This window comes from Trachypithecus francoisi, unplaced genomic scaffold (assembly GCF_009764315.1).
Source record: "Trachypithecus francoisi isolate TF-2019V2 unplaced genomic scaffold, Tfra_2.0 Lachesis_group7, whole genome shotgun sequence".
NCBI lineage: Eukaryota > Metazoa > Chordata > Mammalia > Primates > Cercopithecidae > Trachypithecus > Trachypithecus francoisi.
Window position 1 is genome coordinate 1684153 of NW_022681472.1, and position 24333 is coordinate 1708485.

Sequence of the window (24333 nt, forward strand, 5' to 3'; positions counted from 1 at the left end):
CTGAGATAGTAATGTGCACAAAATACTATTAATTGCATTCTTGAGACTGGTACTTACAGAAACTCCACCATAGGCCCAGGATTCCCTAGGCATTTCTTCCAGGAGAACAGCCAATGGAATTGAAGCAGAAGGCCATGTCCACCAATGTAAATGGATGCTCACCTCCTAGAGACCAGTGGGTGGTGGTTGCAGAAAGAGTAGGGCCTTCTTGGTGGTCTGGGAAAGCATTATCAGCACCACACTAGAAAAGGGCCTGGAGCTCCACTGCACCCTCCTACCTGCAGGGGCCTCAGAGGGCCCTGGGAGAGGCCAGCCTAGGTGCTCTGTCCCATCCCTGGCCCTTGAGTCCTTCCTCACCTGCTAGCTTTTTCCACAAACAATTCAGGATGGCAACCCCCAGTGCAGCCCCACTAGAGGAAGGCGATCAAGAGTGTCAAGGTCCACACCCATCTTTGCACATTTAGTGACTTATTAACTAGTCAATAAGTTAGAGCAGAATATGCTGCTATGACCCCCTGAGATCACATTTTAGAAGGAAACCTGGGGGGACCTGCACCTGCCTGAGGCTGTGCATTGGAGGAAGGATGGACAGGCCACCTGGGCTTCAGGGAGCGTGTGCCCCTAGCCACCCCAGGGAGACATGGACTTAGCAAGAGCAGGCAATAAGGGTGTCATACAGCAGACATGCTGAGCTGTCAGGCGGGCACAAAGGGGTAGGCATGGGGGGTCCCTGAGGGAGAGGACCTTCTCAAGGCCCTGAACCCAACCCAGAGATACCCCAGGATCTTGAAGCCCAGGCTGTACCTGGAGTTGCAGGGTGGGCACTGTGCAGTGGCCTGTTAAAAGTGGGGTGAGCAGCCAGTTAATGAGGGGTTTTCATTGCCCATTTTTCTGATCAGCAAATTGATCCCCCAAAGCCCAAAGCCAGGAGGGACAAAAGCGCTGGACTGAGGCATGACTTTTTTTTTTCTCTGGCTCCCATAAGCCTCAGACCTCCCTGAGCTTGTTTGAGACCTCCCTGGGCTTGTCTTGAGGAAGAAGATCCCTCTTCCTTGTGAGCACAGGCACAGAAGCAACCAGACATGTGGTAGGCCAACCAACAGCCACATTTTTAGGACCACCTGGGCCTCCTCACTCCACTGGCATGTGAACCCCCACTGGCATTCCAGAGTTCAGAATTCACATTTAGTTCCAGAATTAAGGAGTTCAGCACCTGGGATGGAGCAGAAGTGGGCCTATTAATTCCTTAGCACAAGGCCCAAATCAGAGAACTGGCCTGACTGTGCTGCTGTACCAAGGAAGTGGGTGTCCTGTTCGAAGCAGGTCCCACTCTCTTCCTGCCTCCAGTTATTTCACATGCAGCTTGTCATTTGTACCAGCTCTTTCTCTACCCCCACCAACATCCTGCCATTTTTGAAATTCCTCTGAAGACTGCATGAGCCAAGCATTAAGGGTCACAGTGCTCTAGGCTACTCAATTTCACCTGTGAGCAGAAACAAGGCAGGAGAGTCTCATCATCTGGATTCTGGGCTCAGGATATGTTATGATCTCCTTTGTAGACAGGACCATGTCAGAAGAGTAACATCACCTGGTTACAGCCTCAAGTAATATGGGACCATGTCCACTGTAGACGGAGTTGAAGAAAAAGGGGAGAGTCACACCACCTAGGTGCTGAGCTCAACAATATGTAATAATCCCCTGTTTTGGCAGACTCCAGAATATAGAGGAGAGTTGCATTACCTAGGTTTTGCACTCAGCGGTATGCCACAATTCCTTTTGTGGGCAGGATCTAGGCAGGAGAGGAGAGTCACATTTCCTAGATGCTACATCCTGCAATGTCACAATGTCCCTTGGGGGTAAAGCACAGTAAAAATAGACCAGTCACCTAGCTGATAGGCTCAGATATATGTGATAATATCCCTTGTTGGAAGGGCCCAGGCAGAAGAATCACATTATTGTGATTCTGACCCAACGATATGTCACAATACACACATGGGATACAATTAAAGAAAAAGTTTTAACACCTGGGTACTAGGCCCCAGTGACATGACACAATCTCCTAATCTTTAAGGGTGATACCTTTAGCTGTTAGCTTGGTGTGTATGAAAGTCACAATGTCACTTGTGTGCTAGGCAATTGTATGAAGCCCTCTACAACATCCGGGGGCTTTATACAGCATGCATGAGAGTTGCAAGCTATTCTGAGGCCCTCACGCTTGTATGAACTCACAATTTTATATATTGACTTAAATCTAGGTATGACAGTCAACATCTCTCATTTGGGCTCAGTTCAGGAATGAGACACATTTTATGCCTGTGAGCTGGCTCCAAAAATGAGCCACAATTGCACCTGTGGCCCAATGCCCATATGAGAGTCAAAATTCTATCTTTGTACTGTTTTCACCTATTAGACTCAGTACTGCAACAGTGGGCTTTGTAAGTGTGAGATGGTAACAAATTTTAATTTCACCTGGGTGTGTAATTGAGAGTCACCAAGTTAGGCAATGAATGCCTAAATTGGCCAAAAGCACAGATCCTCTGTCCTGAGCTGACTGCACTGAGGGACTGCTGACCTACATCTCTCTGAGATGCAGCCCCTAGAAGACAAGCAAAAAGGTGGGGCAGAAAACCAGCTCATGTGGTGCCCAGAGGGTTTGGCACAAGGGAATCTATAGTTAAGTGTGGCCTGTGATGGCCATTTCTCTAGGCCCAACTTTCTCCCATAAAAGACTTTAGCCCTAGGGGAACTGTTGGACCTAATTTCTGCAGGATGGTCTTGCAACTCAGAATAACCTGGTCCAGCTGAGCACTCCTTGGTCTGTTGGCCTCTCCCAGGGGCCCAGTCTGGCTACAGATGCTGACAGGGCAGTCTCAGGTACTCTGAGAGCCCATACCATAGCATCTGCACTGGTGGGCCATGCCCGATCCCTGAAGTGCTCCAGCAAGGCAGCCCATATGACTGCACCAGCCCACATGATGATTCCTCCCCACACTGAAGGGGAAGCCCTGACACCGGGGCAGCTCCCCACATTACTTTGCTGGCACATGTCTGCAAAGGAGGGTGTGGCTTTGCTTGCCCCACCAGCAAATGGGAATGCAGTATGCCCCTGCCATCTTCAGTGACTGCCATTGCAGATGAAGCTTTGGTGGGCAGAGAGCCAGAAAGCCTCACCCCTACCTTTTTCCTAACACTTTACAGAGAACAGGGTATCCTTCCAGACTCTAAACAATCACTCCTTCTTGGGAGGGCATAAAAAGGCATCAAAATCTTCACTAGCCAGTATCCTACCCCAAGCCACCACCACCTTTAGTGCAACATTGCACACAGTCTCCAGGAGGTATCCCCACTCCTCTTCCAGCTGCTTTGCTCCTGCCACTGAGGTGAATGCCCAAAGACAGGCAGAAACCCCATATCCACTAGCACTCTGCTTAGTGGTGGCACTTTAGTCCCACAGAGTGGCAGAGTCCAAATATCAGGGAGCCAGAGAAGACAGTTGGGGCTCAATGCAAGTCCCCCAGAGTATGCAGTCTCTGAGTTGTGAGCTGAGCATTGCTTCCCCACCACCACCACACAAAAAAATAACTACCAGGAACAAAGCCAGTTGGCTGAATCCACCTTATACCACAATCAAATACTCAAGACCATCAAATAGGATTAAAAAAAAAAAACCATTCAAAGGTTGGCAACCTCAAAGATATGCCCACAAAGATGAGATTAAATCAGTGCAAAAATGTTGAAAACCCCAAAAGCCAGAGTAACTTCTTTAATCCAAATGACCAAATAACGTTTCCAGCGAGGCCTAATATGCTAGAAGTAGAATTCAGAATATGGATAGAAATAAATTTCATTGAGCTACAAAAGTAAGTTGCAACCCAATTCAAGGAAGGGAAAAAATTGCAGGAACTGACAGAAAAAAAACAACCAGTCTGGAGAAAAATGTGGCCAACCTGATAGGTCTGAAAAACACAATACAAAAACTTTTTAATGTAATCACAAGTATTAACAGCAGAATAGGCCAAGCAGAGAAAAGAATCTCAGAACTTCGAGCGCCTGGCGAGGGGGGGCAGAGCAAGATGGCCAAATAGGAACAGCTCCGGTCTCCAACTCCCAGCATGAGCGACACAGAAGACCGGTGATTTCTGCATTTTCAACTGAGGTACTGGGGTCATCTCACTAGGGAGTGCTGGACAATCGGTGCTGGTCAGCTGCTGCAGCCCGACCAGTGAGAGCTGAAGCAGGGCGAGGCATCGCCTCACCTGGGAAGTGCAAGGGGGAAGGGAATCCCTTTTCCTAGCCAGGGGAACTGAGACACACAACACCTGGAAAATCGGGTAATTCCCACCCCAATACTGCACTTTAAGCAAACGGGCACACCAGGAGAATATATCCCACACCTGGCCAGGAGGGTCCCACGCCCACGGAGCCTCCCTCATTGCTAACACAGCAGTCTGCGATCTAACCGCAAGGCAGCAGCGAGGCTGGGGGAGGGGCGCCCGCCATTGCTGAGGCTTAAGTAGGTAAACAAAGCCGCTGGGAAGCTCGAACTGGGTGGAGCTCACAGCAGCTCAAGGAAACCTGCCTGTCTCTGTAGACTCCACCTCTGGGGACAGGGCACAGCTAAAAAAACAACAACAACAAAAAGACAGCAGAACCTCTGCAGACGCAAACGACTCTGTCTGACAGCTTTGAAGAGAGCAGTGGATCTCCCAACACGGAGGTTGAGATCTGAGAATGGACAGACTGCCTGCTCAAGTGGGTCCCTGACCCCTGAGTAGCCTAACTGGGAGACATCCCCCACTAGGGGCAGTCTGACACCCCATACCTCACAGGGTGGAGTACACACCTGAGAGGAAGCTTCCAAAGTAAGAATCAGACAGGTACACTTGCTGTTCAGCAATATTCTATCTTCTACAACCTCTGCTGCTGATACCCAGGCAAACAGGGTCTGGAGTGGACCTCAAGCAATCTCCAACAGACCTACAGCTGAGGGTCCTGACTATTAGAAGGAAAACTACCAAGCAGGAAGAACACCTATACCAAAACCCCATCAGTACGTCACCATCATCAAAGACCAGAGGCAGATAAAACCACAAAGATGGGGAAGAAGCAGGGCAGAAAAGCTGGAAATTCAAAAAATAAGAGTGCATCTCCCCCTGCACAGCTCATCGCCAGCAACGGATCAAAGCTGGTCAGAGAATGACTTTGACGACATGAGAGAAGAAGTCTTCAGTCCATCAAACTTCTCAGAGCTAAAGGAGGAATTACATACCCAGCGCAAAGAAACTAAAAATCTTGAAAGAAGAGTGGAAGAATTGACAGCTAGACTAATTAATGCAGAGAAGGTCATAAATGAAATGACAGAGATGAAAACCATGACACAAGAAATACGTGACAAATCCACAAGCTTCAGTAACCGACTCGATCAACTGGAAGAAAGAGTATCAGCGATTGAGGATCAAATGAATGAAATGAAGCGAGAAGAGAAACCAAAAGAAAAAAGAAGAAAAAGAAATGAACAAAGCCTGCAAGAAGTATGGGTATATGTAAAAAGACCAAATCTATGTCTGATTGGGGTGCCTGAAAGTGAGAGGGAAAATGGAATCAAGTTGGAAAACACTCTGCAGGATATCATCCAGGAGCACTTCCCCAACCTAGTAGGGCAGGCCAACATTCAAATTCAGGAAATACAGAGAATGCCACAAAGATACTCCTCCAGAAGAGCAACTCCAAGACACATAATTGCCAGATTCACCAAAGTTGAAATGAAGGAAAAAATCTTAAGGGCAGCCAGAGAGAAAGGTCGGGTTACCCACAAAGGGAAGCCCATCAGACTAACAGCAGACCTCTTGGCAGAAACTCTACAAGCCACAAGAGAGTGGGGGCCAATATTCAACATTCTTAAAGAAAAGAATTTTAAATCCAGAATTTCATATCCAGCCAAACTAAGTTTCATCAGTGAAGGAGAAATAAAATCCTTTACAGATAAGCAAATGCTTAGAGATTTTGTCACCACCAGGCCTGCCTTACAAGAGATCCTGAAGGAAGCCCTATACATGGAATGGAACAATCGGTACCAGCCATTGCAAAAACATGCCAAAATGTAAAGACCATCAAGGCTAGGAAGAAACTGCATCAACTAACGAGCAAAATAACCAGTTAATATCATAATGACAGGATCAAGTTCACACATAACAATATTAACCTTAAATGTTAATGGACTAAATGCTCCAATGAAAAGACACAGACTGGCAAACTGGATGAAGAGTCAAGACCCATCAGTCTGCTGTATTCAGGAGACCCATCTCACATGCAGAGACATACATAGGCTCAAAATAAAGGGAGGGAGGAAGATCTACCAAGCAAATGGAGAACAAAAAAAAAGCAGGAGTTGCAATCCTGGTCTCTGATAAAACAGACGTTAAATCATCAAAGATCAAAAGAGACAAAGAAGGCCATTACATAATGGTAAAGGGATCAATTCAACAGGAAGAGCTAACTATCTTAAATATATATGCACCCAATACAGGAGCACCCAGATTCATAAAGCAAGTCCTTAGAGACTTACAAAGAGACTTAGACACCCATACAATAATAATGGGAGACTTCAACACTCCACTGTCATCATTAGACAGATCAACAAGACAGAAAGTTAACAAGGATATCCAGGAATTGAACTCATCTCTGCACCAAGCGGACCTAATAGACATCTATAGAACTCTCCACCCCAAATCAACAGAACATACATTCTTCTCAGCACCACATCGCACTTATTCCAAAATTGACCACATAATTGGAAGTAAAGCACGCCTCAGCAAATGTAAAAGAACAGAAATTATAACTAACTGTCTCTCAGACCACAGTGCAATCAAACTAGAACTCAGGACTAAGAAACTCAATCAAAACTGCTCAACTACATGGAAACTGAACAACCTGCTCCTGAATGACTACTGGGTACATAACGAAATGAAAGCAGAAATAAAGATGTTCTTTGAAACCAATGAGAACAAAGATACAACATACCAGAATCTCTGGGAGACATTTAAAGCAGTGTGTAGAGGGAAATTTATAGCACTAAATGCCCACAAGAGAAAGCAGGAAAGATCTAAAATTGACACTCTAACATCACAATTAAAAGAACTAGAGAAGCAAGAGCAAACACATTCAAAAGCTAGCAGAAGGCAAGAAATAACCAAGATCAGAGCAGAACTGAAGGAGATAGAGACACAAAAAACCCTCCAAAAAATCAAAGAATCCAGGAGTTGGTTTTTTGAAAAGATAAACAAAATGGACAGACCGCTAACAAGACTAATAAAGAAGAAAAGAGAGAGGAATCAAATAGACGCACTAAAAAATGATAAAGGGGATATCACCACCGACCCCACAGAAATACAAACTACCATCAGAGAATACTAGAAACACCTCTATGCAAATCAACTAGAAAATCTAGAAGAAATGGATCATTTCCTGGACACTTATACTCTCCCAAGACTAAACCAGGAAGAAGTTGAATCCCTGAATAGACCAATAGCAGGCTCTGAAATTGAGGCAAGGGATGCCCTCTCTCACCACTCCTATTCAACATAGTGTTGGAAGTTCTGGCTAGGGCAATCAGGCAAGAGAAAGAAATCAAGGGTATCCAGTTAGGAAAAGAAGAAGTCAAATTGTCCCTGTTTGCAGATGACATGATTGTATATTTAGAAAACCCCATCGTCTCAGCCCAAAAGCTCCTTAAGCTGATAAGCAACTTCAGCAAAGTCTCAGGATACAAAATTAATGTGCAAAAATCACAAACACTCTTATACACCAGTAACAGACAAGCAGAGAGCCAAATCAGGAATGAACTTCCATTCACAATTGCTTCAAAGGGAATAAAATACCTAGGAATCCAGCTTACAAGGGATGTAAAGGACCTCTTCAAGGAGAACTACAAACCACTGCTCAGTGAAATCAAAGAGGACACAAACAAATGGAAGAACATACCATGCTCATGGATAGGAAGAATCAATATCGTGAAAATGGCCATACTGCCCAAGGTGATTTATAGATTCAATGCCATCCCCATCAAGCTACCAATGACTTTCTTCACAGAATTGGAAAAAACGGCTTTAAAGTTCATATGGAACCAAAAAAGAGCCCGCATTGCCAAGACAATCCTAAGTCAAAAGGACAAAGCTGGAAGCATCATGCTACCTGACTTCAAACTATACTACAAGGCTACAGTAACCAAAACAGCATGGTACTGGTACCAAAACAGAGATATAGACCAATGGAACAGAACAGAGTCCTCAGAAATAATACCACACATCTACAGTCATCTGATCTTTGACAAACCTGAGAGAAACAAGAAATGGGGAAAGGATTCCCTATTTAATAAATGGTGCTGGCAAAATTGGCTAGCCATAAGTAGAAAGCTGAAACTGGATCCTTTCCTTACCCCTTATACGAAAATTAATTCAAGATGGATTAGAGACTTAAATGTTAGACCTAATACCATAAAAACCCTAGAAGAAAATCTAGGTAGTACCATTCAGGACATAGGCATGGGCAAGGACTTCATGTCTAAAACACCAAAAGCAACAGCAGCAAAAGCAAAAATTGACACATGGGATCTCATTAAACTAAAGAGCTTTTGCACAGCTAAAGAAACTACCATCAGAGTGAACAGGCAACCTACAGAATGGGAGAACATTTTTGCAACCTACTCATCTGACAAAGGGCTAATATCCAGAATCTACAAAGAACTCAAACAAATATACAAGAAAAAAACAAACAACCCCATCAAAAAGTGGGCAAAGGATATGAACAGACATTTCTCAAAAGAAGACATCCATACAGCCAACAGACACATGAAAAAATGCTCATCATCACTCGCCATCAGAGAAATGCAAATCAAAACCACAATGAGATACCATCTCACACCAGTTAGAATGGCAATCATTAAGAAGTCAGGAAACAACAGGTGTTGGAGAGGATGTGGAGAAATAGGAACACTTTTACACTGTTGGTGGGATTGTAAACTAGTTCAACCATTATGGAAAACAGTATGGCGATTCCTCAAGGATCGAGAACTAGATGTACCATATGACCCAGCCATCCCACTACTGGGTATATACCCAAAGGATTATAAATTACTCTACTACAAAGACACATGCACACGTATGTTTATTGCGGCACTATTCACAATAGCAAAGACTTGGAATCAACCCAAATGTCCATCTGTGACAGACTGGATTAAGAAAATGTGGCACATATACACCATGGAATACTATGCAGCCATCAAAAAGGATGAGTTTGCGTCCTTTGTAGGGACATGGATGCAGCTGGAAACCATCATTCTTAGCAAACTATCACAAGAAGAGAAAACCAAACACCGCATGTTCTCACTCATAGGTGGGAACTGAACAATGAGATCACTTGGACTTGGGAAGGGGAACATCACACACTGGGGCCTATCAGGGGAGGGGGGAGGAGGGAGGGATTGCATTGGGGAGTTATACATGATATAAACGTTATGCACATGTACCCTAGAACTTAAAGTATAATAAAAAATAAAATAAAAAAATAAAAATAAAAAAAATAAAAAATAGAACTGCAAAAAAAAAAAAAAAAAAAAAAAAAAAGAACGTTGAATATTGGCCCCCACTCTCTTCTGGCTTGTAGAGTTTCTGCCAAGAGGTCTGCTGTTAGTCTGATGGGCTTCCCTTTGTGGGTAACCCGACCTTTCTCTCTGGCTGCCCTTAAGATTTTTTCCTTCATTTCAACTTTGGTGAATCTGGCAATTATGTGTCTTGGAGTTGCTCTTCTGGAGGAGTATCTTTGTGGCATTCTCTGTATTTCCTGAATTTGAATGTTGGTCTGCCCTACTAGGTGGGGAAGTTCTCCTGGATGATATCCTGAAGAGTGTTTTCCAACTTGGTTCCATTTTCCCCCTCACTTTCAGGCACCCCAATCAGACGTAGATTTGGTCTTTTTACATAATCCCATACTTCTTGCAGGCTTTGTTCATTTCTTTTTCTTCTTTTTTCTTTTGGTTTCTCTTCTCGCTTCATTTCATTCATTTGATCCTCAATCGCTGATACTCTTTCTTCCAGTTGGTCGAGTCGGTTACTGAAGCTTGTGCATTTGTCACGTATTTCTCGTGTCATGGTTTTCATCTCTGTCATTTCGTTTATGATCTTCTCTGCATTAATTAATCTAGCTGTCAATTCTTCCACTTTTTTTCAAGATTTTTAGTTTCTTTGCGCTGGGTACGTAATTCCTCCTTTAGCTCTGAGAGGTTTGATGGAGTGAAGCCTTCTTCTCTCATCTCGTCAAAGTCATTCTCTGACCAGCTTTGATCCGTTGCTGGCGATGGGCTGCGCTCCTTTGCAGGGGGAGATGCGCTCTTATTTTTGAATTTCCAGCTTTTCTGCCCTGCTTCTTCCCCATCTTTGTGGTTTTATCTGTCTCTGGACTTTGATGATGGTGACGTACGGATGGGGTTTTGGTATAGGTGTCCTTCCTGTTTGATAGTTTTCCGTCTGACAGTCAGAAGGACTGTCTGTTGGTCTGTTGGAGATTGCTTGAGGTCCACTCCAGACCCTGTTTGCCTGGGTATCAGCAGCAGAGGTTGCCAAAGATAGAATATTGCTGAACAGCGAGTGTACCTGTCTGATTCTTTCTTTGGAAGTTTCCTCTCAGGGGTGACGCCACCCTGTGAGGTGTGGGGTGTCAGACTGCCCCTAGTGGGGGATGTCTCCCAGCTAGGCTACTCAGGGGTCAGGGACCCACCTGAGCAGGCAGTCTGTCCGTTCTCGGATCTCAACCTCCGCGTTAGGAGATCCACGGCTCTCCCCAAAGCTGTCAGACAGAGTCGTTCGCGTCTGCACCGCCCCCGCTCTTTCCCCTAATGGGCTGCAGCTGTGCGCTGTCCGCAGAGGTAGAGTCTACAGAGACAGGCAGGCTTCCTTGAGCTGCTGTGAGCTCCACCCAGTTCGAGCTTCCCAGCGGCTTTGTTTACCTACTTAAGCCTCAGCAATGGCGGGCGCCCCTCCCCCAGCCTCGCTGCTGCCTTGCGGATAGATCGCCGCAGACGGCTGTGTTAGCAGTGAGGGAGGCTCCGTGGGCATGGGACCCTCCCATGTGTGGGATATATTCTCCTGGTGTGCCTGTTTCCTTAAAGCGCAGTATTGGGGTGGGAGTTACCCGATTTTCCAGGTGTTGTGTGTCTCAGTTCCCCTGGCTAGGAAAAAGGGATTCCTTTCCCCCTTGCGCTTCCAGGTGAGGTGATGCCTCGCCCTGCTTCAGCTCACGCTGGTCAGGCTGCAGCAGCTGACCAGCACCGATTGTCCGGCACTCCCTAGCGAGATGACCCCAGTACCTCAGTTGAAAACGCAGAAATCACCGGTCTTCTGTGTCGCTCGCGCTGGGAGTTGGAGACTGGAGCTGCTCCTATTCGGCCATCTTCCCGACTGTTTCTTTACTATCCCCTTAGCTGAGCAAGACTGAACAGTTTGCATTTTCAATTCCTGTCATAAACAACCTGCAGCCTGCTGAGTGTTTTCATTGTTTCACAGATGGGTCTGGTAATTGTAATGCTTTTTATTCTGGATCAAAAGGTAAAGTTTTCCAGACACCCTATACTTCAGCTCAAAAAGCAGAGCTTGTAGCTGTAATGGAGGTATTGACTGCTTTTGATATGCCTAGTAATGTGATTTCTGATTCTTCATAAGTGATTCATTCCACACAGTTAATTGAAAATGCTCAGTTATGATTTCACACAGATAAACAACTTATGACTTTATTTACCCAATTATAAACAGCAGTTAGGAGTAGAATGCATCCTTTTTACATCACTCACATTAGGGCTCATACCCCTCTTCCAGGACCTTTAACTAAAGGGAATCAAATGGCTGATTTCCTGGTAACTAATGCAATCCGATAACAAAAAGTCAGAAAATAGGTCAAATAATAACTTGGGGTAGAGGTTATGCTTGTGTTTCTCCAAGACTGAATCGACAGCTGATTTGGATGCCGTCAAGACACCTAAAACCTTATCATGAGCCAGATGCCGAGGAAAAGATTCCAGGAGGATCCTGAAGATCCCCCAATTACAACCATGTCTAGACTGACACCAACGAGGACCCCAACTGTCACGAGCAACACCCATCAAACACAGCCACTCACCTGGGGACAGATCAAGAAGCTGTCACAGATGGCAGGAAAAAAACCTGAGAAAAGTGGGACAGCCAGTCACAATGAGTAATTTAATGGTAGCTATGATATTAATGATCACCATTGCCATGTGTATTCCTTAAACAAGGGCTGGCACAGAGAACAATTACACTTATTGGGCGTATTTATCAATCTTGGCTGGCAATAACGCCTGGATGTAATCACTCTATGACACAGTTACACATGCTTTCTGGTCTCAGTATTTACCATAATAAATCTGCTCCTGTAATTGAGGCATACCGCCCTCAAAAATCTATTTGTAAACAGGATTGGACCCAGTTAGAAATAATGAACATACTTTTTGAGGAGGATTACATTATAGAACAGGCAGAGGTGATGCACAGCAATTCCTATGGAATCATTATTGATTGGTCCCCTAAGGGGATATTTAGCTTGAATTACACCACTCAGTCTGCATGCCACGGCCACACTATGTTCGGCTGGTCTGAACAAAATGGTCAGATGGTAGAAATGATAAGAAGTACGGCAAGAGTTCCTATGATCTGGAACCATGGCAGAATAGTGGCACTTCAACCTCAAATGATATGGGCCTTTGTAGGAGCTAAACACAAGGATTTGTGGAAACTATTAACAGTTCTTAATAAGATCAAAATTTAGGAAAGAATAAAAAAGCATCTAGAAGGACACTCTACAAACTTGTTTCCGGATATTACAAAATTAAAAAACAGATATTTAAACCATCCCAGGCACACCTGACCTTAATGCCAGGAACTGGAGTGCTTAAAGGAGCTGCTGACAAATTAGCAGCTAATAACTCATTGAAATGAATAAAAACACTCAGAAGCTCTGTGATTTCAATAATGATTGCACTGTTAATCTGTGTTGTTTGTCTTTGTACAGTCTGCAGATGCAGATCCCAACTCCTGCAAGAACACTGTGATGAAGTGCCTTTGTTGTTATCACTTTGCAAATCAAAGAAGGGGGACATGCTGGGAACAGTCCTCCCCCCAAAAATCTGGCCATAAACTGGCCCCCAAACTGGCCATAAACAAAATCTCTGTAGCACTCTGACTTGTTCATGATGGCTATGATGCCCATGCTGGAAGGTTGTGGGTTTATCAGAATGAGGGCAAGGAACACCTGGCCCACCCAGGGTGGAAAACTGCTTAAAGGCAGTTTTTAAACCACAAACAATAGCATGAGTGATCTGTGCCTTAAGGACATGCTCCTGCTACAGATAACTAGCCAGACCCATCCCTTTATTTCGGCCCATCCCTTTATTTCCCATAAGAAATACTTTTAGTTAATCTATAATCTATAAAAACAATGCTTATCACTGGCTTACTGTCAATAAATATGTGGGTAAATCTCTGTTCAAGGCTCTCAGCTCTGAAGGCTGTGAGACCCCTGATTTCCCACTCCACACCTCTATATTTCTGTGTGTGTGTCTCTAATTCCTCTAGCACCACTGGGTTAGGGTCTCCCCAACTGAGCTGGTCTAGACAGTTATGTCTTTTAAGTGATGGACACAGTGGTATGTCACAATGATGTCTGTTGGCATCATGCAGGATAGAATGTAACGTCACCTAGGTGTAGGATCCAGAGATGTCACAATTCTTACTGAGGGAAGGGCCCAGGCAGAAGAGTCACATCACTTCAAAGTTGGCCCGGGTAGATATCAAAATCCCACAGGTATGCTGGAACCAGTCTGAAGAGTGAAATCACACAGGTACTTGGCAAAGATTTATATCACAGTCACAATGGAATAAAATTCTAGGCATTACATTTACAATATCACACATGTCCTGTTTTCATGTAGGACTGTTACCTTCATTCAACTGTGATGGTAAAAGTCCTTATTCACAGCTGGGTGTGCATAAGAAATGCACAATTTCCTCTGTGTGCTAGGCCTTGTAATAACATTCTCTGCACAACCCAAGGGTGTTATAAGATATGTATGAGTGTTGTAATCTTCTGTGACTTTTTACCAGAAGGGAATCCTGGACATCACTCAAGTCCCCAAACCTAGTTACACAAGTCAAAATTTCTCCTATTGGCTGGGTCCACATATGAGAGTCATTACCATGCCTGTAAGCTTTGCCTAGGTATATGTCACCATCCACTCTGTGGGTATTAAACAGGCAGGACAGCCACATCACATAAATCCGAAGCCAGAAATATTCCAGTATTCTCTTTGTAGTCAGGGCCCTAACAGAAAATTCACAAAACTTGGGTGCTAGGTCAAGCTCTATGGCATAATGCCCCTTGTGAATTGTGTCCGGGCAGGAGAGGAGAGCCATATTACCTAAATGATGGGCCCAGAGATATGTAAAAATGCCTTCTGTTGCCAGGGCCCAGAGAAGAGGGTCATATATTTTGGATTCAGTGTTTAGAAAGGCTACAATTACCAAAGAAAGAAGGGTACAGGCAGGAGAGGAGAGTCATGTAACCTAGATGATGGATCCAGAAATATATTACAATCACCCCAGAGGACATTGTTAAGATAGCACAGTCAAATCACCAAGGTGCTTGGCCCAGGTATTTGTCAAAATCTGATTTGTATGCTATACCTAGGCAGAATTATTAAATCACTCAGGAGTTGGGCAAAAGTATATGTCACAATTACACTTGTGGAAAGATTTAAAAATAAGAGTCACCATCTTGCACATGTTCTGGCTCCAGGCATATGAGTTGTTATTAGGCTTTTGTTAGGGTCTCAGGTATATGGAACAATATCACCTATGGCCAGAGAGAAGGCAAGAAAGTCACATCACCTATGTGAGTATGGGTCCAGTGAGATGTCACAATCCACCTTGTGGGCAAGACCCCAGCAGAAGTGTCACATCACCCAGATGCTGGTTTCAGTGACATCTCAAAACCCCCTCTGTGGCCAAGACTTTGGAAAGATAGGAGATTCACTTCACCTAGGCAACTGGCCTAGATATATGTCACAAAGACTCTTACGTGCAGTACCACAGCTGGAGAGTGACCTCACATTGGTGCTGGGCCTAGCAATATGTCACAGTCTACCCAAGGTCAGGGTCCAGGCAAAAGCAAAGAACCATCACCTAGGTGCTGAGCCAAGTGATATGTTTCAATGCTTCCTTTTGGTAAAACCCGTAAAGGAGAATCACATCACCTGGGTGAAGTGCTGAATTATGTGTCACAATGCAGGGCCAAGGCAGTAGAAAGGAGTCATGTCACTTACATGATAGAACTAGATATAAGACACAATTCTCTTTGTAGGCAGGTTTCAGGCAGTTAATTCACATCACCTGGATGACAGTCCCAGCGATATATAAAAGTGCCCTTTGTAGAAAGAGCCAAGGAAGGCATTATATATTGCTTAGGTGCTTGTTCCACATATGGCACAATTTTATCTGTGGTCTGGGCCTAGAAAAGAGAGTCAAATTATTCACCTGCTGGCAAAGTTACCTGTCCCAATCACACTCTCAGAAAGGTTCAGAAATAAGTTTCACATCCCACACAAGTCCTGGTTTTGTGTATGTGAGTCAACTCTCTCTATGAGTTGGGTCAAAGTAGAGGAGTCACAGTCTCAACAATGGGCAAGTTCCATGTATAAGATGCCCAGACACACCTGAAGATTGTGTTCCACTAAGGGAATCACAGCACCACAGGTGTGCTGAATCATGGTTCAATGTTACCAAACCACCTGTGAATCAGATCCATGTATGAGAGTAATTATTTCAACCTTTGACTGCTTTTTATGTGTGAAATTTAGTACCAAATTCCTAGACCCTGTTCATGTGTGAGAATGGCAATCATACCAGCTTGGTGTACATAAAAGAATCACATTCTCACCTGGTTGCTGATCTCTGTTATGACACTCTTTATACCATTAAGGCTTTATGTGATATACCTAAGTGTTATAATCCTTCCTGAATTTTATATAAGTGAAAAACCCAGGACTTTACCCATGGTCGTGAGACTGACTATAAGACTCAACATATCTCTACTGGCTGGGTCCTGGCATGTGAGTTATTATTGTGCATGTGTGCTTAAGCCAGGTATATGCCACAATTTTATCTGTAAGCAGGGACAAGGCAGGAGAGTCATATCACCTGAGTACAGCCTCAAACAGTATGTCACCAAGCCCACTACAGACAGGGTGGAAGTAAAAGAGGAGAGTCACTCCAACTTGGTGCTAGACTCTGCAATTTGTAATAATTCTGTCTCTTGGCAGAGTCTAGAATATGAAGGAGAGTCACATCACCTAGGTTTTGCAATCAGTGGTAGGCCACAATTTGTTTGCTGAGCAGGACCCAGGCAGGAGAGGAGAGTCACATTAACTAGATGTTAAGTCAAATGATATTTCACAATGTCCCCTGGGAGCAGGGCACAGGCAGGAGAGACAAATCACCTAGCTTACAGGTCCAGAGATATGTGATAATATCCCCTGTTGGCAGGGTCCAGGCAGAAGACTCACATTATTACGATTCTAACCCAGCAACATGTCACAATGCAGCCATGGAAAGAAATTTAAGCCAAAAAGTCTCAACACCAGGGTATTAGGCCTAGTAATATGCCAACTATCCTAGTTTTTTTTGGTGACACCATTAACAGTGAACTGGGCGTGTATATGAGAGTTACAATCTCACATGTTTCCTGGGCCATTGTATGACACTCTACAACGTTTGAAGGTTTTGTACATCATGCATGAGAGTTGTAAACCACTCTAAGGCCTACATGCTCGTATGGATTTATGATCTTACATATTGCCCTAAACCCAGGTATAATAGTCAACATCTCTTCTGTAGGCTGTGTTCAGGGAGGAGACCCATTATTATGTCTGTGAGCTGGATCCAGAAATGAGTCACCATCCCACCTGCGGCCAGATCCACATATGAAGGTCACAATTCCAACTTTGTACTATATTCACTTATTAGACTCAGGACCTTAACAGTGGGCTGTGGACATGTGGGATGGTGACAACATTTGCTTTCACCTGGGTGAAATCAAATCAAGAGTCCTAATCTGAACTTTTTGCTGGTGCCTGTCATGAAATTTTCTCTACCATGCAAGGAGTTTGTACATTATGAGTTAGGGTTGTAAGCTTCTGTGAGCTTGGTAAAAATATGCATCCCAGGACCTTACCTATTGCCCTAAGCCTAGCAATGAAAGGCAAAATATCTCCTATTGGCTGAATCTCAACATAAGTTTGACCATCATGCCTGTGAATTGAAGTAAGGTTTGTGTCAGAGTCCCATTTGCACAAAAAACTAGGCAGGAGGATAACATCACTTAGGTGCTAGACCAAACAACATGTCAAAATGCCTTCTCTAGGCAGGGTATAAGAATTAGAGTCCCATTAACTGGGTGCTGGACTCAGCAATATGACACTATGACACACGTGGGAAAAAAAATAGCCAGGGGATGAGAGTCAAAACACCTACAAAATGGGCCAAGGGTATGTTAAAATACTTTCTGTGGCTCTGGCACAGGCAGAAGAGTCATGTTATCAGGTGCTGGTCACAGCAATATAACATAATTTACTCTATATTCAGGGCCAGGGAAAAAGAGTAACATTATCTGGGTTCTGGACCCTGCAATAAGTCAAAATTTCTGTTTGTGGGCATGGTTTGAGAAAAAAAAGGAGAGTCAAATAACCTGAGTGCTGGGCTCAGCAATATGTCATAATCCTCCATCGTAAAGACCAGGAAGAAGAAGAGAGTCACTTCACCTAGGTCATGTGCTCAGTGATATATCCCAGTGTCTCTAGTAGTCAGAGCCCAGGAAGAAAAGGAGAGTCATATCACCTAGGTGCTTCCCCAGTTATATGTCCTAATCTAACATGTGAGCAGAAGTCAGGCAGAAGAGCCACATCACTCGGGTATAGACTCAAGTAATATGTCATCATGCCCAGTGTAGACAGGTTTAAAGAAAAAAAAGAGAATCACACCACCTGGGTGCTAGGCTCAGCAATGTGTAATAATTCCCACTCTTGGCAGAGGCCGGGACAAAGAGGAGAGTCATGTCACCTAGGTTTTTCATCCAGCGGTATGTCCCAATTTCTTCAGTGGGCAGGATGCCAGGAGAGGAGAATCACATTACCTAGACGTTATATCTAGTGATGTGTCACAGTGTCCCCTGTGGAAAGGACACTGACAGGAGAGACACATCACCTAGCCAATAGGCCCAGAGACATGTGAAAAAAATCCCGTTTGCAGGGCCCAGGCAGGAGAGTCACAATCTCATGATTCTGACCCGGTGATATGCATTAATGCCCTTATGGAAAGGAATTTAAACCAAAAATCTCAATACTGGGGTACTAGGCCAAGGGATATGATACAATCTTCTCTTCTTTCAGAGTGACACCATTAACTGTTAGCTACTTGTGTATATGAGAGTCACAATCTCATATGTGTGCTGGCCATTGTATGACACTCTCTACAACATCTGAGAACTTTATGCAACATGCATGAGTGTTGTAAACCTTTCTGTGGCCTGTTTATATAAACTTTCGATTTTACATATTGCCCTAAATTCAGGTATGACAGTCAACACCTGTTGTATAGGCTGCCTTCAGGGGTGAGGCCACTATTATGCCTGTGAGCTGAATCCAGAAGTGAGTCACCATCCCTCCTGTGGCCAGATTCACTTATGAAAGTCACAATTCCAACTCTGAGCTGTATTCACTTGTTAGACTCAGGACCTCCACAATGGGCTTTGTAAATGTAGGATGGTAACAACTTTTACTTCCACCCAAATGTGTTGTCCAGAGTCACAATCTTCACTTTTTGCTGGGTTCTATTATGAAACTCTATGTTCCATCCAAGAAGTTTTATAATATGAGTTAGTGTTGTCAGCTTCTGTGAGCTTTGTACAAATATGCAACGAAGGACCTTACCTGTTGACCTAAACCTAGTGGTGAGAAGAAAATATTCCTATTGGCTGAATCCCAATATGAGCTTGATCGTCATGCCTTTGAAATGAAGCAAGGTATATGTCATAATACCATTTGTGGCAAACAACTAGGCAGAAGGTTAACATCACTTAGGTGCTGTGCCAAGCAATATGTCACAATGCCCTCTCTAGGCAGGGCCTAGGAAAGAGGGTCACATCAACTGAGGGCTGGAGCCAGCAATATGATACAACCACACGTGGAAGAAACCCAGCAAAGTGATGAGAGAAAAAACACCTACAGAATTGGCCAAAGATATGTCAAAATACCTTCCCTGGCTCTGGTACAGGCAGGAGACTCTCATCATTAAAGTGGTGGTCCCTGAAATACAGCAAAAGTCCTGTTCGTGGGCATTGTTCAGCAACAAAACGAGAGTCACATTACCTAAGTGCCGGGCTCAGCAATATGTCATAATCTTCCTATCGTAAAGGAGCAGACAGAAAAAGAAAGTCACATTACTTAGGTCACAGGCTCAGAGATATGGCCCAATGTCACCAGTAGGCCAGGCTCAGACAGAAAAAGAGAGTCATATCACTTAGGTGCTTCTTTAGTTATATGTGGGCAGACACCAGACTGAAGAGCCACATCACCTTGTCCTGGGTCCTGAGATATTCACAAATACTCCTTAGAAAAGGACCCAGACAAGAGAATTACATCACCTAGGTGCAAGTTCCACCCTTATGTCACAATTCTCCATGTGAGCAGGGCCAAGCAGGAAGTCACATCACCTAAGGGATAGACCCAGAGATATGTCACAAAGCATTTCTTAAAGGAAGGCCCTGGCAAAAGAGTACCATCACATTGGTGCCTGGCCTAGCAATGGGTCACTATTCAAGTGGGCAGGTCCCAAGCAGAAGAGCCATATCAACTACATGATAGGCCCTGTGATATGTCAAAATGCCCTCTTTTGGGCATAGTGCTGGCAAAAGAGTATCATCACCTGTATGCCTGGCCTAGGAATATGTCACTATTTTGCACTTCATGCAGGGCCCATTCCAGAGAGGAGTTATGCCTTTTAAGTAATGGACCCAGTGATATTTCACAATGATATCCGTGGGCATGGCGCAGGCAAGAGTGTACCATCGTCTGTGTGCTTGGATCCAGTGATGTCACAATTATTACTGAGAGCAGAGCCCCAACAGAAGAGTCACATTACTTCAGTGTTGGCCCAGGTAGATATCAAAATCCCATAGGTAGACTGAAACCAGTCTGAGTAGTGAAATCACACTGGTGCTTGGCAAAGATTTATACCACAGTGACGATGGGATAAAATTATTGGGATTATATTTACAATACCATACATGTCCTGTTTTCATGTATGACAGTTGCCTTCATCCATCCTGTTTTTATGTATGAAAGTTGACTTCATCCATATGTGATGGTGAAAGTACTTACTGTCAGCTTTGTGGTTATTAAACAGGCAGGACAACCACATCACCTAAATCCTAAGCCAGAAATATTCCAATATTCTCTGTGTAGGCAAGGCTTTAACAGAAAAGTCATAAAACTTGGGTGCTAGACCCAGCACTATGGCATAATACCCCATGTGGAGAGTGTCCAGGCAGGGGAGGAGAGTCATACCACCAATATCATGGGCCTAGAGATATGTCACAATGCCTCCTGCTGAAAGGGCCCAGGCAAGAGAGTCATGTCATTTGGATGCAGTGTGTAGAAATGCTACCCTGGAAGCAGGGTTCAGGCAGGAGAGGAGAGTCACATAACCTAGAGGATGGGTCCAGAGATATGTTACTATCCCTTCTGAGGACACTATTAAGACACAAGAGTCAAATCACAAAAAGTCTTGATGAAAATGTCATCTGTGGGCTATAGTTTGGTAAGATTATTAAATCACTCAGGAGCTGGCCAAAGGTATATGTCACAATAACACCTGGAGCAAATTTCAGGGATGAGAGTCACCATCCTGCACATGTCCTAGGTCCAGGTACAAGAGTCATTATTAGGCCTTTGATCTGGTCTCAGGTATATGGCATCATATCACCTGTTAGCAGGGAGAAGAAAGGAAAGTCACATTACCTGAATGGGTGCTAGTCCAGTGAAATGTCACAATCCTCCTTGTGGCCAGGACTGCAAGAAGGGTCACATCACCTGAATGCTGGTTTCCTTGACACATCTAAATCCCCACTGTGGGCAAGGCTTGACAGAAGAGGAGAGAAACTTCATCTAGGCAACTGGCCTGGATATATTTCACAATGGCCCCTATGAGCAGGTCCAAGGCAGGAGAGTGACCTCACCTTGGTGCTGGGTTCAGCAGCATGTCACAATCTCTCTGGTGGTTAGGACCTAGGCAAGAGAGAAGAAACATCACCTATGTGCTGAACCAAGTGATACGTTACAAAGCTTCCTATTGGCAGAACCCCATCCAAAAAAGAGTCACATCACCTGTGTGCAGTACCCAGTTATGTGTCACAGTGCACCATAATTAGAGGGCCAAGGCAGTAAAGGAAGTGATATCACTTACATGATGGACCTAGATAAAAGCCACAATGCTTTTTATAAGCAGGGTTCAGGTCAAGATTTTACATCAGCTGGGTGCTGACCCCAGTGATATGTAAAAGTGCCCTTTGTCGCATTGCCAACGAGTGTGTACATGGGCCTGCTTAGGGACTTGGTGCAGATATGTCACAATTTCAACTGTGCTCTGGGCCTAGAAATGAGAGTCAAAACACTCAGATGTTGGGCAAAGTCATACTTCTCAATCACACACTTGAATATGTTGAGGAATAAGTTTCACAGTCCTGCACAAGTCCTGGCATCAGGTATGAGTGTCCACACCTCCTATGAGTTGGGTAAAAGTACAAGAGTCACAATCTCAACAATGGGCAAGATCCATGCATAAGAGCCCCAATCCTACTTGAAGATTGTGTTCCAGTAGGGGAGTCAAAGCACCACAGGTCTGCTGAATCATGATTCAGACATCACCAAACCACCTGTGGATCAGGTTCTTGTATGAAAGTAACAATTTCAAGCTTAGACTGCTTATGAGTGTGAGTATAGTACCTCATTTGTAGGCTCTGTTCATGTATCAGAATGACAATCACGTCAGCTGAGTGTGCATCCAAGAGTCACAATAGTGTCTGGTTGCTGGTGCCTGTTATGACACTCTTTGTACCACTCAGGCTTTACATGATATGCCTGAGTAGCACTGTGAATTCTTACAGGTGGGAGATCTAGGACTTTGCTCACGGCCATAAGACTTTCTATGAGTGTTGAAATATCTCCTCTGGGTGGATCTAGGTACAAGAGTTATTATTGTGATTACGAGCTGCATCCAGGTATATGTCACAATTTTACCTTTCGACAGAGACAAGACAGAAGAGTCATCATCATCTGCTGAGCCAAAGATACATTATAATGTCCTTTGTAGGCAGGACCCAGTCAGAAGAGTCATATCACCTGAGTACAGTCACAAATAACGTCCTTATACCCACTGTATACAGTGCTAAAAAATATATAGTGTATAGTCACATTCCCTACATGCTGGGCTCAGGAATATGTTATAAGCCCCTCTCTTGGCAGAGTCCAGGACAAAGGGAAGAGTCATATTATATAGGTTTTGCATTCAGTGGTATGTCATAATTTCTTCAGTGGGCAGGATCCTGGCAGGAGAGGAGAGTCTGTTACTAAGAGAATAAAATACCTAGGAATAAAACTTACAAGGGATGTGAAGGACCTCTTCAAGGAGAACAACAAACCACTGCTCAATGAAATAAATGAGGACACAAACAAATGGAAGAACAATCCGTGCTCATGGATAGGAAGAACCAATATCGTGAAAATGGCCATACTCCCCAAGGTAATTTATAGATTCAATACCATCCCCCTCAAGCTACCAATGACTTTCTTCACAGAATTGGAAAAAACTACTTTAAAGTTCATATGGAACTAAAAAAGAGCCTGCATAGCCAAGACAATCCTAAGCAAAAAGAACAAAGCCGGAGGCATAATGCTACCTGACTTCAAACTATACAAGGCTACAGTAACAAAAACAGCATGATATGCATATCAAAACAGAAATATAAACCAATGGAACAGAATAGAGGCCTCAGAAATAACACCACACATCTACAACCATCTGATCTTTGACAAACCTGACAAAACAAGAAATTGGGAAAGCATTCCCTATTTTAAAAATGGTGTTGGGAAATCTGGCTAGCCACATGTAGAAAGCTGAAATTGGATCCCTTCCTTACACCTTATACAAAAATTAATTCAAGATGGATTAAAGACTTAAATTTTAGACCTAAAACCATAAAAACCCTAGAAGAAAACCCAGGCAATACCATTCAGGACATCGGCATGGGCAAGGACTTCATGAATAAAACACCAAAAGCAACGGCAACAAAAGCCAAAATAGATAAATGGGATCTAATTAAACTAAAGAGCTTCTGCACAGCAAAAGAAACTACCATCAGAGTGAAAAGGCAACCTACAGAATGGGAGAAAATTTTTGCAACCTACTCATCTGACAAACGGCTAATATCCAGAATCTACAGAGAACTTAAACAAATTTACAAGAAAAAATCAAACAACCCCATCAAAAAGTGGGCAAAGGATATGAACAGACACTTTTCAAAAGAAGACATTTATGCAGCCAACAGACACATGAAAAAATGCTCATCATCACTGGCCATCAGAGAAATGCAAATCAAAACCACAATGAGATACCATCTCACACCATTTAGAGTGGTGATCATTAAAAAGTCAGGAAACAACAGGTGCTGGAAAAGAGGTGGAGAAATAGGAATGCTTTTACACTGTTGGTGGGAATGCAAACTAGTTCAACCATTGTGGAAGACAGTGTGGCGATTCCTCAGGGATCTAGATCTAGAAATACCATTTGACCCAGCAATCCCATTATTGGTTATATACCCAAACAATTATAAATCATTTATAAAGACACATGCACAAGTATGTTATTTGCAGCACTATTCATAATAGCAAAGACTCGTAACCAACCCGAATGTCCATCAGTGATAGACTGGATTAAGAAAATGTGGCACATATACACCATGGAATACTATGCAGCCATAAAAAAGTATGATTTCATGCCCTTTGTAGCAACAGGGATGAAGCTAGAAACCATCATTCTGAGCAAACTATCACAAGGACAGAAAACCAAACACTGCATGTTCTCACTCATAGGTGGGAATCGAACGATGAGAACACTTGGACACAGGGCGGGGAACGTCATACACCAGGGCCTGCTGTGAGGTCGG